Source organism: Anopheles funestus, chromosome 3RL (assembly GCF_943734845.2).
Source record: "Anopheles funestus chromosome 3RL, idAnoFuneDA-416_04, whole genome shotgun sequence".
NCBI classification, from domain to species: Eukaryota; Metazoa; Arthropoda; class Insecta; order Diptera; family Culicidae; genus Anopheles; species Anopheles funestus.
Window position 1 is genome coordinate 66,586,623 of NC_064599.1, and position 15,429 is coordinate 66,602,051.

Consider the following 15,429-nt stretch of genomic DNA (forward strand, 5'->3'; position numbering starts at 1 on the left):
GGATTTGATAGTAATGTGTCCATCCTTAGCAGAGGTTTTAGAAAAAACCGGAACGATCTAGCAAAAAAAAAAACTTTGGTGCATTGCAATGCAGTGCAACAATAAATCATTTCACTTACATCATCATGGAAAAGAAGCAGTTGAATGAAGACATTTTGTATTAAATACAGTGGAGCGCCGATTATTCGGTTAACTTTTATCCGGCTGTCCCATTATCCGTGCAGGTCGGAAATGACAGTTCCAAAGGCGAATCGACATATTAACTGCAAACTAGTGATGGGTCATACGATTCATTTCACGGCTCGACCCGGAGTCGGGTGCAGCAATATCGGAATCGACTCCGACCCGTGGGTGCAGCGGGTTCGGGCCGACCCGTAGGTATAGGTAGGTTCAGTAGTTCCGACCCGAACTCGCTGCACCCACGGGTCGGAGTCGCTTATGGCAGCTTGCACCTACCGGAATCGTTGCACCTACTGGACCTACTGAACCTACTTCGACCCGAGTCCGACCCGAACTCGCTGCACCCACGGGTCGGAGTCGCTTATGGCAGCTTGCACCTACCGGAATCGTTGCACCTAATGGACCTACTGAACCTACTTCGACCCGAGTCCGACCCGAACTCGCTGCACCCACGGGTCGGAGTCGCTTATGGTAGCTTGCACCTATCGGAATCGTTGCACCTACTGAACCTACTTGTATCTACGGGTCGACCCGAACGGGTTCGGGTCGCTTATGGATGGCTCCGACCCGGTAGGTTCGGGTCGACCCGCCCATCACTACTGCAAACCGGTGATGGAAAAAAATAAAAAACCTCAATAGGAAATGAAACAATTGGCTCAAGTTCGACCAAATAGAACAGATGTATTTTACAAAGTGCAACTAAGGAAATTAAAATACTGAAAAATCTGAAAAATTCTAAATTTTCTTCAAAATATTATAGTTTAACTTGAACGAAATTGAGAAATAGATTCAACAAGGCCATTAGCAGTAATAGAGCCATAATAGTGCCATAATATTCTCAATTAGTAACATTAGAATTCTGTTTATCAGAAAGCCGGATAAATCGGCGAGCACGGATTATCCGTGAGCCATAAAATGTTGGGTTGGTTAAATACGGTTAAAATGGTAACTAATACTAATACTACGATACGATCGTTTAACATAACAGCACATCAAAAGCTTCGAGCAGATCTTTTTGCATTCAATTCATCTCTGGAATTTGTTGAATTCGAAAGGAAACGTAGCGCCCCCATTTCGATTCATGTTAGTAATTTATTTCCGCTTTAACACACGTTCCACACGATTTCCATCCAGCAGTAATAAATAATTCCATTTTTTTATAACAACATCAAACCAAATCTTAAAATGTTAAAGCGTAGTATTTTTTTTTGTGACAAGAAAAAAAATACACAAACCAAACCGATAATGACCAACAATGGCGGGTCACACCCTGTCACAAGATGAGAACATGATAGTAACAATCAAAACACAACATTAAATCAACATGAATCAAATTGCTAATTGTATGTTGGTAATCACTGACCTCTGTCTCTCCCTTTTGTGCGCTGTCAGCAAATGCATCTTTTGCGGGGATTTTTTTTGCCCGTCGGTTGTACAAAATTAGGACAACAGCGTTTTTTGTTGTTGTTGCTTATGCAACTTTCTGTTCTAGCCAGAAGATGTGAAGAAACGCATAAAACAAATGAAATCGAAAATCAAAAACCAAAGCGAGCGGAGATTATGCGCGTTGAAATGGCCGCAGACAGTTAAGACATTATTGCGAACGGTTTTGGGTCTTTTTTTTGTGTATTTGCCATCGGACTCATTTTCTTCACTCGTTTCCTCTTTCATTCTCGCTGGACAATCTTTCCAATACTGGGGCTGAGCACGGTGTGTGGTCTTGTGGTTCGAATTATTTTTTTTCGTTTCTTCATCACATTTTCTACAAGAAATGTATTTTTTTCCTCTTTTCATTTTTCTGATGAAGTTGTTCATCTACTTCACCCAAGGACTATCAGTTGTGTGGTTGACGTCTGCCAAGAAATGGAACGGACATCAAATTTTGAAGGACAATGCAATTTGCCCTTTAATGTCCTCATGCTAGCGGACGAGAGAATTTTTATGAAGGGAAAACAAAAATGACACTAATGATAAAAAATATTTCAAAAACTGTCTAAAAAATAGAGAAGAAACAATTAAAAACATTCAAAGCGTAAAGATAAAAAAACACATTAAAAGCTAAAAGATAATAAACGCAAGTTATGATGTTTCTAGCATAAAACGGTATGAGAAAATCATCCCATAATCATCGCAAGACAGATAAATAGAGCAATAAATCATATTTGAATGACCGGTATACTTGAAATGCCGATTATGCATGCTGCTGAAAGCTCTATTCTACGCATTCCAATACCGTTGGTCCAATGAATCATCTTCACCCGTCAAAGCCGAACGTTAACACCAATGCAACGGCGGACATACCAAAATGCCGACCCCAACCAGCTGAATAGTGAAAAAGGTAACCTCAGGAAATGAAGACCAGCCAGGGAACTGACTGGCGTCCACAATTGATCATGGACCCTCCGAACTCATATCTGAATCATGCTTCAAATGTTTCGCGCATAATCGAACGTTGTTGTTTTTGGGGGCTTTCGTTCTCTCCGTTCCGTTCCCATCCCGTGAAGGGGTTGATTTTGCATATGTAATTTTGCTGTTAATTTTTTTTTTTCGTTCACCTGCCCTTTCTCCTTTCATTTCTTTGAGGTTGGTGATTTATATATCGCATGACTATCGCATGCCTTATTCGTATACCACCACCATCATCGTTCGCTAGGTTCGCGGACGATCTTCAACTGCCGCAAATCAAGATTGGCGTGCATTAGGCGCGGTGGCGCTGATTGGAGGAAGCCGTAAATTGTGCGCAACAGCAAAAGGATTAAAAGAAACGGGAAAGGAAATAGAAGCGGATCAAAGCACACACACACACAACACACAAAAATAAAACATAATAACAGAGAGGCCGGAAAGTGCATGGGTGGAAGCGCGCAACGGGGTGGAAAGAAAAACGGTTTAATCTCGCAAATCTCTTCACGCAAAACACAGCACAGGCTTTACTAGTGAGAAGTGGATTTGTTTTTCGATCGTTAAAGAGGGGGATTTATTTTTTTCTCTCTAAATCTATGCTAGCGATTCTTTTACGAGAACACATTTTCTTTTTTTTGCTTCGTTATGTTTATCTCTCAATGATCGCAAGCGATCGAAACACATGGCGACACAGGCGACACACGCATGGTGGACGGTGGACGTTTGTTTCTTTATGATTTGATCGTTTCCAAGTAAATCATTAAATAAATCTATTGCTTAGCGCCACCACAATTCGAAACGGAGTTGTAATAATTAGTTTAAAGGTTTTTAAAGATTTTTTTTGGCATAGAACGATGGTTCGGTGTAATAAACTAAAGATCGTTTTATTGCAGCCATGAGGCGATCCGTTACTACATATACATATATTATCCGGACGATTCCCATAAACGCAGCTAACACTGTAAATAAAATTATGGTAAATCAAAAATGACACAACTACAGTTAGTTCCCGAAATACGCAATACCTGATATAAGCGAGTTCGCAGGTTTGAAATTTGACAGATTATAGTAGGCTTATAGTACAAAATTTTGGCAAATAAGGAAGATGGATCAAAGAAATCTCTATAACTTTCAAGAGTAAACAATTATAGTATTACTATAATTATTATAGTAAACCACAAACATCTTCAAAGATCCTAAATATGTATTGAAAACATTATTTGATTCTATTAGAAAACATTATCAAGGCAATTTTAACTTATTTCTACAAATGTTTTGCTATAAAATCATTGAGCTGTCAAATATTAAAATTCGCTTTTAAAGTGATCTAAAGTTTATAAATTCTTAACTTTTTGTTTTATTTAAAAAAAACGTTTGTTTAATCAGAAAGTTGGTGCTGAGTTCAAAGCATAACTTAAAAAAATATCAAAAACATTACAAACTAGTCTTATTTCTATGATCACCACTGTAAATTTTATTTTAATCATTAACATTAACACACCATTTTTCATATCGTTTTATTTCCATTGGTTGTAACAACCACTTTATTATTCTTCGCTATTATCAACAAAGCGGATCGATTAAATTAACAAAATACTGTTTCTTTTAATGGTCAAAGTAAGAAATTTGAACCCAAATTCATAACCACCCACTTTGAGTGTAAATGTTATACATTTATTGCCAAAAACTACCCTCACCAGAGGATAATTTTGTGCATCATTGTATCTTAACACAGTTTTTTGTGCGATTTCTAACGTATTGTTTCAACCATAGTGCACCAACGAACAATCCCACCTCAAGGTCTGACCAAACGGTGAAATGGCTTGAAAAAAAGCACGATGTTTAGCTTTCCTTCCGACCACCCCATCCCAACCCAGGGGAGAAACCATTTAACGGGTGTGTATGATTTTTTTGTTTTTCATTTGGGGCGGTGTTGCACACGCACATTTACACCACACCGGTCTAAGCATTTAGCAGACCGTCACACAGAAGGGGTAATTTTCCGTTGGCATTAATACACTGAAACACACACTCACACACACCAAAGAATGGACCGTTTTCGAGTAGTCACCGTAAAAAAAAATCGTTCACACAACCGATCACCCGTCCCAGCGATTCGCGGTCAACATACCGTCACGAACTACGGTCACTCCGGAACGAACCCTCCGCCACTGCTGCTAACGATACTCAGCAGTAAAAAATTGTACGCAAAAATACAACCATACACACCGTACCGGGTGGTTATGGCAGATCGGCGTATGAAAGACAAAAAAAAATCGCGCACGAGGTGAAGCGCAGAGTGCGCGAGTGCGGCGGCACATATCATCATAATTCGGCAGCGCTGTGAGTGTCTGGCCAGCCGTTCCATTCCAAGCCGGAAAGTGATTGCTAGTGGGGAGGAAATTAAATAAACGAACCGAAACCAGAGCGCTAGAACCGGTGCAGCAGGAAGGTACGATAAACAAACCAACCCTCCCATCCATTGAAGGAAAACCCAAGGAGAGAAATTCTTCGTGTTCGCACACATACAAGCTCTAAGGGAAATCTAAGGTGCAAACTTTACGAACAAAAAAAAATAAAGTCCAATGTTAGCCAGGTGAACGTGTGCAAGATGTTGGGGAGGTGATATAAACTCTTCGGAGATCACTTTTGCCCAATGTCAGCTATCAGTTTAAAATTGTCTTTAAGAAAAATTCGTAAGTAAATCGATTTATAGTTACTCTTTACTATATTCTTCATCTTCTTCTTGGCGTAATGACCTCTGAAGTCATGCCGGACATTTCTTGCTTACAAGACTTATTTATATTAACTTATAACTACGAGACTTATCCACGTAGTTGGATAGCCAGTCCTTGTTGTAGGGGGAACGGTCTGGAAGGTCTGTAATTTGTTTCCCGAACCTGCCAACTATCTCCTTATTATCTTATAGGTTCTTTAAATCCCATAAATTGGACAAATTTTTTTATTGGATTCCATTGATCCATTTAGTAATAATAATGAGATAATCTGTTAATGGATATAATCTTATAAATATACAGATTTTATTGATTAAAAAATAATTTTTCCGTATTATTGTGTAATGCTTCAAGTTCTGTTGAAGTCTGAAGTCTATATTTTTTTCTGACAATGGCATGGCATTAACAATTATGGCAATTATGGCGTAACTGAAATAAATTGTAAGTTGATACTTTTTATAGCAAAAAAAAATGATTAGTAACTTAAAGAGATGGTTGTGAAAATTATAGCGTTTGATTGATTATAGGTGATCCCTGAGATACACCAGCGAAAGAAAGAGAGATGTTCAAAAATTCAATCTCCAATAACTGGAATTTCTGCGTCCTTCGAATTTCAGTGCAATTTCGCTTCAAATGAGCAGTTATAGAATCAAGTTTCTTCTTTGGTAATGAACAACGACGCTGTACCCTTTTTAGAATCAATACAAAATTACATTCACCTGTCAAATTTCAACACCCACGTATCTCGAATACTACCTGCAGTTACACCGAGGAGTACATTTTCGCAATTGCCGGCACAAATTACTTAACACTGCATTCGTAATGCTTATACATATTTAACAACTGCAAATTAATAATTAATCTCATAAACTTACATTTTGACTTCACAGCACAAAAAGGGCATGGAAGTAGTCTCTTTTGGGCAGTAAAATATTACGCAAAACGCTCCAACAACCATCGTTTTGCCAATTAAACATCCGTGCGTCAAATAAACAAAAGTGCCGGTGCACGGGGATCACATTTCAAATTACGGTGAAAAGAAAATCGCGCTGGGGCAAAAAAAAGGAATCAAAAGAAAGCAATACTCTGTCCCCATCTCCCCGCTCCGTCTAAACCATAAACCGATCTACAACGTGACGAACCGTTAAGATATTATTACCTCATCACATACAGAGAGCATAAAAAAAAATAAACCACGCCACGCCGGCGATATTATATTCGTTCGGTTTATTGCATTACTGTTGCTGCTACCTCTTCCGTTATCCTTTCTTCAATTTTGCGGTCTGAGGTTTCATACCAGCACACTTTGCCATTGCGAGCCGGATCCGGTGTAACGTACGAACCTCTGCCCTCCCAATCACCACATCATCATCATCATCAGTCGACCGTTGTACGATCGCCAATTTTCTACTAGCAAAATGTGTCTATTCGATATATCTTTCGAGGGCGACAAAAGAAAGAAAAACGCAACAACAACATCCTTTAAGCGCCAACGGCAAGAATCCACCCCACAAGTACAACAAGAGGGGTGGCAAATTTCGACTTTACCGAATTAACTAAGAGCGAAAAAGAAAACATCACGTAAAGAACGTCCTGCGCCACTCACTACCCCGTTCCCTGCTTTCAAGCATCAGCCATCAGTCAGAAGAATCTATGACGATGTTGGTGTCGAATATATTTGGGTACCTCCGAATACGGGCGGGCGAATGGGGCGCGACCAGTTTCGCAGGCACGACGTCGCGGCGACAAACGACAGCCAGTGGCGCTTCACTGGCGCTTAGCAAAATTTATTTTTCATCCCTTCCCCTCACTCTTCGCTATTACCGGGGGGGAGGGGGAACAACCACATTACACCAGCCGTGGCGCGCGCTTCCGACACACCGACTGCGCTACTAGTGACTGGCAGGGGCGATCTGGGCGCGTCTTAACGTCGCCGCTACTACCCGCGTCGTCTACACATCAGCAACCCGCCCGGGGTATAAGATCACTTTCTAACGCGCGGAGAAGGATGCCAAAAATACTAAGAAACAAACAAAACCAAAAAAACGAACATTCAAACCACCCGAGATGTTCCGATTGGTCTTTTTCTAGTGGCTTACTCATCTGTCGGCAAACAAATGGCAAGTTACAGTAAGGCGATTTTCAATAAGACAGGAGATAAAGAAACAATTAAGAAAAATATTTTAAAAGAAAACTTTTCTTTGAAAAGAAGAATAATTTTTCTTTGAGATTGAAACAAAAAAATTGATCTTTACTATAATTGTTTTTTTTTGTAAGTGAACAAGGAACATTATTATAGCATGATAGTTATAGCACTGCTAACAAAGCATAGTAAAATTATGTACGTACTGTATAGTGTTTTAAGGTACAAGGTAAGTACATTTTCGTTCTGTACATTTCACACCTTTTGTGTCTCAACCACAATGTACCCCCGAACCCATCCACAAACTTCGCATCGCACAACAGATTTTATGATTGCTAAAAATGCGAAAAAATAATCGTTATTATGTTATAACAATTTAATCTTATTAAAAACACACATGTGAAGAATATTCCTTATATGTGTAAAGAATTCCTCGACGCCATCAAGTCGTCCTTCAGCCAAGGTCTTTTATAGTTTATCACTGTCCAGCAATCTTGCCCGAAAACTAAACCACCGACTAAAGCGAGACTGGCCCATCGTTAAGCATACCCATGTGGATGAAGAATTTTAAACGAATTGGACCGCATTTGCCCCCATACCCTGGATCTGGTGTCCTTATTTTTATGACCAGTGTTCTTCCCACACGCACCAAACACGCTAGGACATTGGCAATTTAGCTCAGCCCTGTGTGTCTGTGTTGTGAGCGACATCATGATTGGTTTTGCAACCCCCCACACACACCCCCCACACACCCCCTTCTTGTGCCACTTTGGTTTGCCCTTTTCCCCTTCCCTCTGGACACACGTCCAGCACCATCCAGAATTTCTCCCCTAGCATCAATGGGAGTTCTAATGTCTAGACGGTAGACACATAGACACTTGTGCCAAACGAGGACATTCAAAGGTTTCCCCTCATTTCCTTTTTTTTGGATAATTCATTTTATTTATTTTTTTAGCATCACTTTTTCTGTTTTTGGTGAATATAGACATGCATATGCATCCGAAAGCATAAAAAAAGGAACGACATAGTTTGCCGGTTGTGTGTCCGTATGAGTCAGTGCTCCTCTTGCCGTACCGAATTGGCGAGTACCGCACCGGACTTGAATTTGGAGCACAGCGCACACAAGCGTTGTGAATAGATTAATTTAGCGAATTCTCCATCATTCCCTCGGCGCCGCTGCAACAACGACCATTTCACATTGTAGCGATGCAGAGTAGGTGGCGAACCCCCCGAAGCGGCCCGTGAGTTGTGTGCAAAAGCAACCAAAAAAAACCTTAAATATGCACAGTATGCGCAGCACCTCGTGCAGCATCTTTTGCCACCGACAACAACCACCGTGTTTTTAGCTAAACAGAATTCGTCCAACAAAACACATTCGCCCACAAAAGCAAATCCCCAACACACCGTCGACCTTGTGTTGCATACATCACAGCAACGCCGTGTATACCCCGTTTGCCGACGCGAGTATTTTTTTCTTCGTAGCAATGAGAATTTATGGCAAGCGAATGGAATGCCATAACTCTAATTAATTGGACAGATCGGCATGGGATCCCGTGCAACACAGCGAACAAATCGACAAAACGGTTTGCGGCGGTAGCGGCGGGTAAACCTGCCACCGGAGGACCTAATCGGACATCGGCCGTGTGGAGGAAAAGAAGAATGCACAATCAGGCACAAAATGGGGCGTATTAGAAAAAAAAAAATGGAACCGCGGGATAATGGATTCTTTTCTTCAAGGAAAGGGGCATTTTAAAAAACAGGCATTTTGCAAACGATGCAAAAATGATTCATTTTGTTCCAACTAGCAGTTTATAGCAACACGAAAAATTAATTTATCGGGAGATAAATAAAATGGTATAAAATACTACTCACTACTGCTCAAAAGTACAGTAATTTTGGGATATTATTTCCTTATTATTAGCAAACAAAATAACCTCAACACGTGCTAATGAATCATGCAGCCCAATGCACCAATGATGCATCAAATTTTAGTAGACACTCCACAACGAAAAATCAATGACACTTAGTGACGCTTTGGCGAACAACAACAAAAGAAAACATTACGCAAAATTGCGTACTGCCAGTAACGGTGGCCTTCCATAGCTTTGGCATGAGATAAGGGGGAGGTGCGATACTCAACTATGGAACGCGGCATAAGTAGAAGTGAAAAATCAATCATCACTGAAGCTACTGATAATACGAAAAATAACGAGATAAAGTAATAAACCGATAAAGACAGAGCCCGTACACCGGGGGGAGTCTGATAAAAAATGGTTCTTCTCTATCACCTTTAACAACAGTAGGAGAAAAATAAACACCCCCCGACGACGACTGGCCATTCTTTTGACTGTTGCCAACAAAACGATCGAGCCATCTTTTAGCCCGACAACAACAGAATCCCGACCCCCCTCCCAAGTTGCCAAAAACAATAATAATATCCTTTTGCTGCCACAGGTTTTCCACATCGTAATACGGTCTCTTCTTGGCGTCTTTAAAACGGCGTCGTTGGTTTGGGTAAAGATGACGAATAACAACACCGGCTTATGTGCGAACTAAAATTAGCAAGTGCGATGAAAAACAAGGAAAAACAAAACACGATATACATGCGGGAACTGAGTCCCACGAATCCGTGGCGCTCTCTGTTGGCGCCATGGGCGAAAGTTCATTTCCTCGTAGCACATCTCCCCAAACCTCTCCGAGCCATTGGTTGCAAATCGTATGCACTTTTGGTTCCACCTAGCACCAAACAAGATATTCGAACAATTCGCGATCAAAGTCATTGATCTTACACCGGCACGCCACACCAGCAATGACGCGAGTCGCAAAGGGACTTGTGCCTGGGTGGGACGGGTGTACTCATTTAACCACCGGCTCCGAAAGTACCACGGCTTTAAGGTACCTCCTCTGTTTGCCCCACTACACGCACTGATCGACCTGTGGGCACGGGAATAGTACACCAAAGGAAAGCGAAATCGCACCCGATCAAAGGTTGGTTCGGATGTGCTGCGAGGCAACAGATAAAAAAAACCCCCGATTCTGCCTGCCACAGGACAGATGAATCATCCTTTTTGAGGGGGGAGGTGAATTAAACAAATGTACGGCGAGAAGAATAATTTTATCGATTACATCAACGCCTCACATGTTTTGATGCATTGCGGTTCTTTGCAACTCAGCAGCGCGGGGCATTGGTACAAATTGTATTTATCTACAGAAATAAATACTTACGTTTGTCCCAAGACAATGAATTCTCGACAAACTACGAAAAGAGTTCTGCATTATGAGTGAACAACACAACGGAGCATGGAGCAAGATTAATGTGCCGCATAAGCGCTAGAACATTGTACAATTCGTGTTGATAATCTAAAAATTGGAGACTGAGTTCTCGTAGAAGGGCTAGACCGTATTGTTAGGAAACTGAATCTGAGTCAGTTCATATGTATTTCCCGAGGGTTTCGCAGTGTAAGATCATTTCTTTGGAACTTGGGAATGATGCATCCACATTCGCCAGCTTTATCTCAGGATTTCTTCAATTGTTAGTCTCAGGATTTCTGACAGAATCATTAACGAAAACGCTTCATCTCAATTTAAGTCTACCAAATCTTCTCTTTCCGTGTGGAACCGAAGACTTTACTATTTAAGTCATTCGATATCATTCTTATTCTTATTAGGGCATGAATTGCCCTCCAGAGCCTGACAAATCATCATTGCGTTATATTCCGGATTAATCATGCCCTATTTTGCAAACATCACTACATTTATTCTGAGCATTTTTCTGCTTTTGATAGCGTTCATGTTGTTATAAATGTTTTGCTATGGCCCAACATCAGCAGTCGCGAACGATTCTTTGAAGTTTCCTTAGTCAATTCATAAATATGGCTCAGTATTTCTCATTCTCTATTCTCAGTATTTATATTTTCTGTGAAATATTTCACATGTAAATATTTGAATACATTCTCCTCTTCAAATTGACTGAGAAATTCTTAATCGATTGAAGCTGCATTTGGTTCTCCCACACGGCATGCCAGGACTGACGCTTTCTTGAACGCTTAGCCGAAACGCTTCCCAGCCCGGAAGAAGTGGTCACCTCCGATCGTTTAAAACGTTCGGGCGACCGGAACCAGATTTCCGCTCGATGGACACTCTTTTCTTCAGAAGTGCCAGAATCTTTCAGATGTTTCGGAGCTACAATGGAAGTTCTTTTTTAGGTGCAGATGGAGCAGGCGGTACAAACATACCGATTAACCTCAGTGGGAGAGTAATCGGGATAAACAATTTAGAACATTTGTTCACTTTTTCATACCCTTTTTTAGCTTTTCATCTGAGATAAGAGACAACTTTGAAGGACAACTTTGGACAACTTCAAAGATGAAGTTCACCTATCTCAACATTTCATTTTCAATCGTTTGCAGTATTTGTTTAGCTATTCGAGAATCTCTCGATTCTCGGAAGAGCTCATCTAGCGCAATATTGAAGAAGAGACGGAGGAGTTCATCTTCCTGACATCCTCGTTGGTTAGTCAAACTGATAAGCTAGCCCGAAGGAACTCAATTTATCTTACAGCTGGACTGTAGATATGATGTTTTATGTGGCTCAAATATCTATTAAAACAGGGGTCTCCAAACTACGCCCCGCGAGGCCCTCCCGAGAGATCCCGAGATTGGTCCTCAGCTGTGGCTAATCCACTCAATGCGGCCCGCCATCTAAAAAGTTTGGGAGCCCCTGTATTAGAAGATTGTATTACTGAAACTCATTGTTCACCACCTTCTCCAAGATATACCCTATGTTGGAGGACCTTCAGCTATTCGCAAAACTGTGGAACGCTATTGATACTTGACGTCTCTATGTGAAGATCTTTACATTTTTATTATCATCTATATTAAATTGTTTTCTGCTTCCTTCTCGTAACATCAAAAAGCACTACCATGTTGATCGATGTGTTTATTACAAGCACAATCTTAGTTTATTTCCCCATTTGAACATTCCAAACTATTGCAGCACAGACACACACATCAAACCATTGCACCACCACACGCACTAGACTCGGAAAAGCGAACCCTCCCAGCGCGATGTTGTTGTTCACGATCGTTACACGGTTGGTTGGGCTTGAAACTGAAAATTTATCCGAGATCGAAGCGATAACGTTACATTCCTCGCTCCACCGAAACGATGGCGGCCAACGATGCCGTTTCTTGTGTGTGTGTGCAGGCAATTAATCCGTCAAACGCTCGTGACCTTGGTTGTAAAAATTGCAAAAAATTAAGCTTTGCAGTTGCAGCATAAAAATCAGCAGCTAGACAGCCATTAAAGCGTCGGTTGGTTTTTCATTTTTGCTTTTGCCAACCATAATAAAAATGCACAAGGTGATCGATTTGTGTAACAACTGGAATGGATGGTGTATACCGCTATAAATTGGTTCCCTTTAAAGCCATCGCGCTAAAGCGAAAAATTACAACGAAACGACCATGATGACAGGGGTTAAGTAAATTGGATGATAGATCAAAAATTTGCAACAAAAAAAATTGATTGTGATTGCTAAATTTTCCCGTTTTGCATATCCATTCGTTCGAATTCGAGAAAGAATTTACTGAAGTGTTAATGAAAAACATCGTAAAATTTTAAAAGCAATACAATCCGAAAAAAATAAATAAAAAAGCTCATGCCTTGTCTAGTGCAAGTCATTTGAACTAAAGATGAGAACAACAACTCTTTTTAGTGTGTCAACTCAGAGTGAATGATTCGTTATTAGGAGTCAGCTCGTTTAACGACTCATTTCGAAGTCATAAAAATCCAGGCATAAATTAACTCGTGTTTTGAGTAATTTAGCAAAATTTTATAAATTTTTTTTTAATGCCAATTGGTTGAAATAAGTTTCTTTTAACTCAAATAATGCTTTCAATAAAAAAAGAATAAAAAATATTTTAAAAAAATTAAAAAAATTTTTCAACTCGAAAATTTCATAAGGGTTACCCCTTGCAATTTTTTTTGAGAAATTTTGCAAAAAAAATTAAATTGATTTATTTTAATGTCAATTGGTTGCAATGAGTTTCTTTTCACTCAAATAATGCTTCAAACAAAAAAAAGAATAAAAAATAATAAAAAATGTGAAAAATCTATAAAATTGAAAATTTCATAATGCTCATTTTTGCACCAAGTTTTGCCTATAACTCCGTCGGTATCTAACGAATCACTAATCTTTAACCTGTGGTCGATAGATGGCAGCAATGGCTACATTTTCTTCTTGGACGGCCATGCCCTCAGATGTCTGTGCCAAAAGTTATGCGAGGAACCAAGTTCCATACCCTGTTTGAGAAAATGTAAAATTTTCCTCATTTTTGCACTAACTTTTGCCTATAAGTCGATCGGTATCCAACGGATCGCCAATTTTTAACCTGTGGTCGATAGATGGCACCAATGGCTACATTTTCTTCTTGGACGGCCATGCTCTCAGATGTCTGTGCCAGAAGTTATGCGAGGAACCAAGTTCCTTACCCTATTTGAGAAAATGTAAAGTTTTCCTCATTTTTGCACTAATTTTTGCCTATAAGTCGGTCGGTATCCAACGGATCGCCAATCTTTAACCTGTGGTCTATAGATGGCATCAATGGCTACATTTTCTTCTTGAACGGCCATACCCTCAGATGTCTGTGTCAGGAGTTATTCGAGGAACCAAATTCCATACCATTTTTTGAGCAAATTAGCAAAATGTAAAAAATTGATATATTTTAATGCGTATTAGTTGCAATAAGTTTCTTTTCACTCAAATAATGTTTTAAAAGAAGAAAAGAATAAAAAATAACAAAAAAATAACAAATAACGCGGAAGCGTGTACAGCAAGTAAAAGCAGAATGGATCGCGTTTCGGTAAGAAATAATGTATAGAAAAAAATTATAAATAATAAATCAAATTTCGAAGCAAAAAAAAATCTCTTTAAATTCAGTGCAAAAACTAAACCGAAACCGAACCAACTGAAGTTAAACCATTGGCGAATTTTACAATTGCACGAAGTATCGTCCGAAGTAACATGGTCGAAGTACAGTGAAAATCATTTTTCATTTCGTGCGCGACACAACGAGTTGAATGATCGCGTTGCAGGGCGTGTGCACGGGTTGCATTTGGTCAATTTGATTTTATGCTCCGTGAACCGTGTACTGCTATGGGGGAAATTGCGCGTAATGAATATGGATTTCCGTTTTTTTTGTTGTTGTCCAACGATCAACACCTGCGGACGAAAGCAATGTTTTTTTTTCTCCTTTGGGTGACAAACAATTTTGCATCAGGAACAAATTTTCCAATGTTCATAGAATTACGCGCTTCATATATAATCTCCATTTTAAAAGTGACATCCTTTCATCTTTAAATCGCTTCAAATACTGTGATCAGCAAACAACAATTTGGAAAGAAAGAAAAAATTCTTCAAACAGAAATCCTTTTTAAAGTACACTCCACACACAAAACATCAAGCACTTCAAAACGGCTTGCTTGTACGCCACGAAACGAAGAACGCAAGAATGTGTGTCTTGTGTGGCTCCATTGTCATAACGGCCAGCGCACTTCTCCGAAGATGAAGTTATCTTCATCTATGCGAAAAATGTCCCTATTTATCGTTTGACAAAAGGAAAACCCCCACCCTTACCACCGTTGCCACGTGTTGACTTTTCCTTCCGGAATGAAGGAGAAACGCTATTTCCCACCAAACTGTTTCCTTCCAAGCACCGTTCCGTTCCTTCAGCGGTGTTCCGGAATGTTACCGTTGTGTTGTGTACAATGAAGATGAAAATGGAAGAAAATGAAAGCGGAAACTGTATTCGCACAGATAACATTCCACCGTCGAACGCCCGCCACAATACATTCTGCTGCCCCTTGTGCCTCTGCCGGGATGACACAATTTCACGTACACATTGCATTGGGAATGCTAATTTTTTTTTTTTCTCTCTTTATTATCAATGATAGCGAAACGGTGAAACCATC

At 40.0% G+C, this 15,429-nt stretch overlaps 1 protein-coding gene across 1 annotated transcript in view; it reads right to left on the reverse strand.

Moving 5' to 3' along the window:
• Positions 1-15,429, reverse strand: part of LOC125769769 (E3 ubiquitin-protein ligase SMURF2) — a 37,281-nt gene that overhangs the window by 16,353 nt on the left and 5,499 nt on the right. The gene's annotated exons all lie outside the window — the stretch shown is intronic.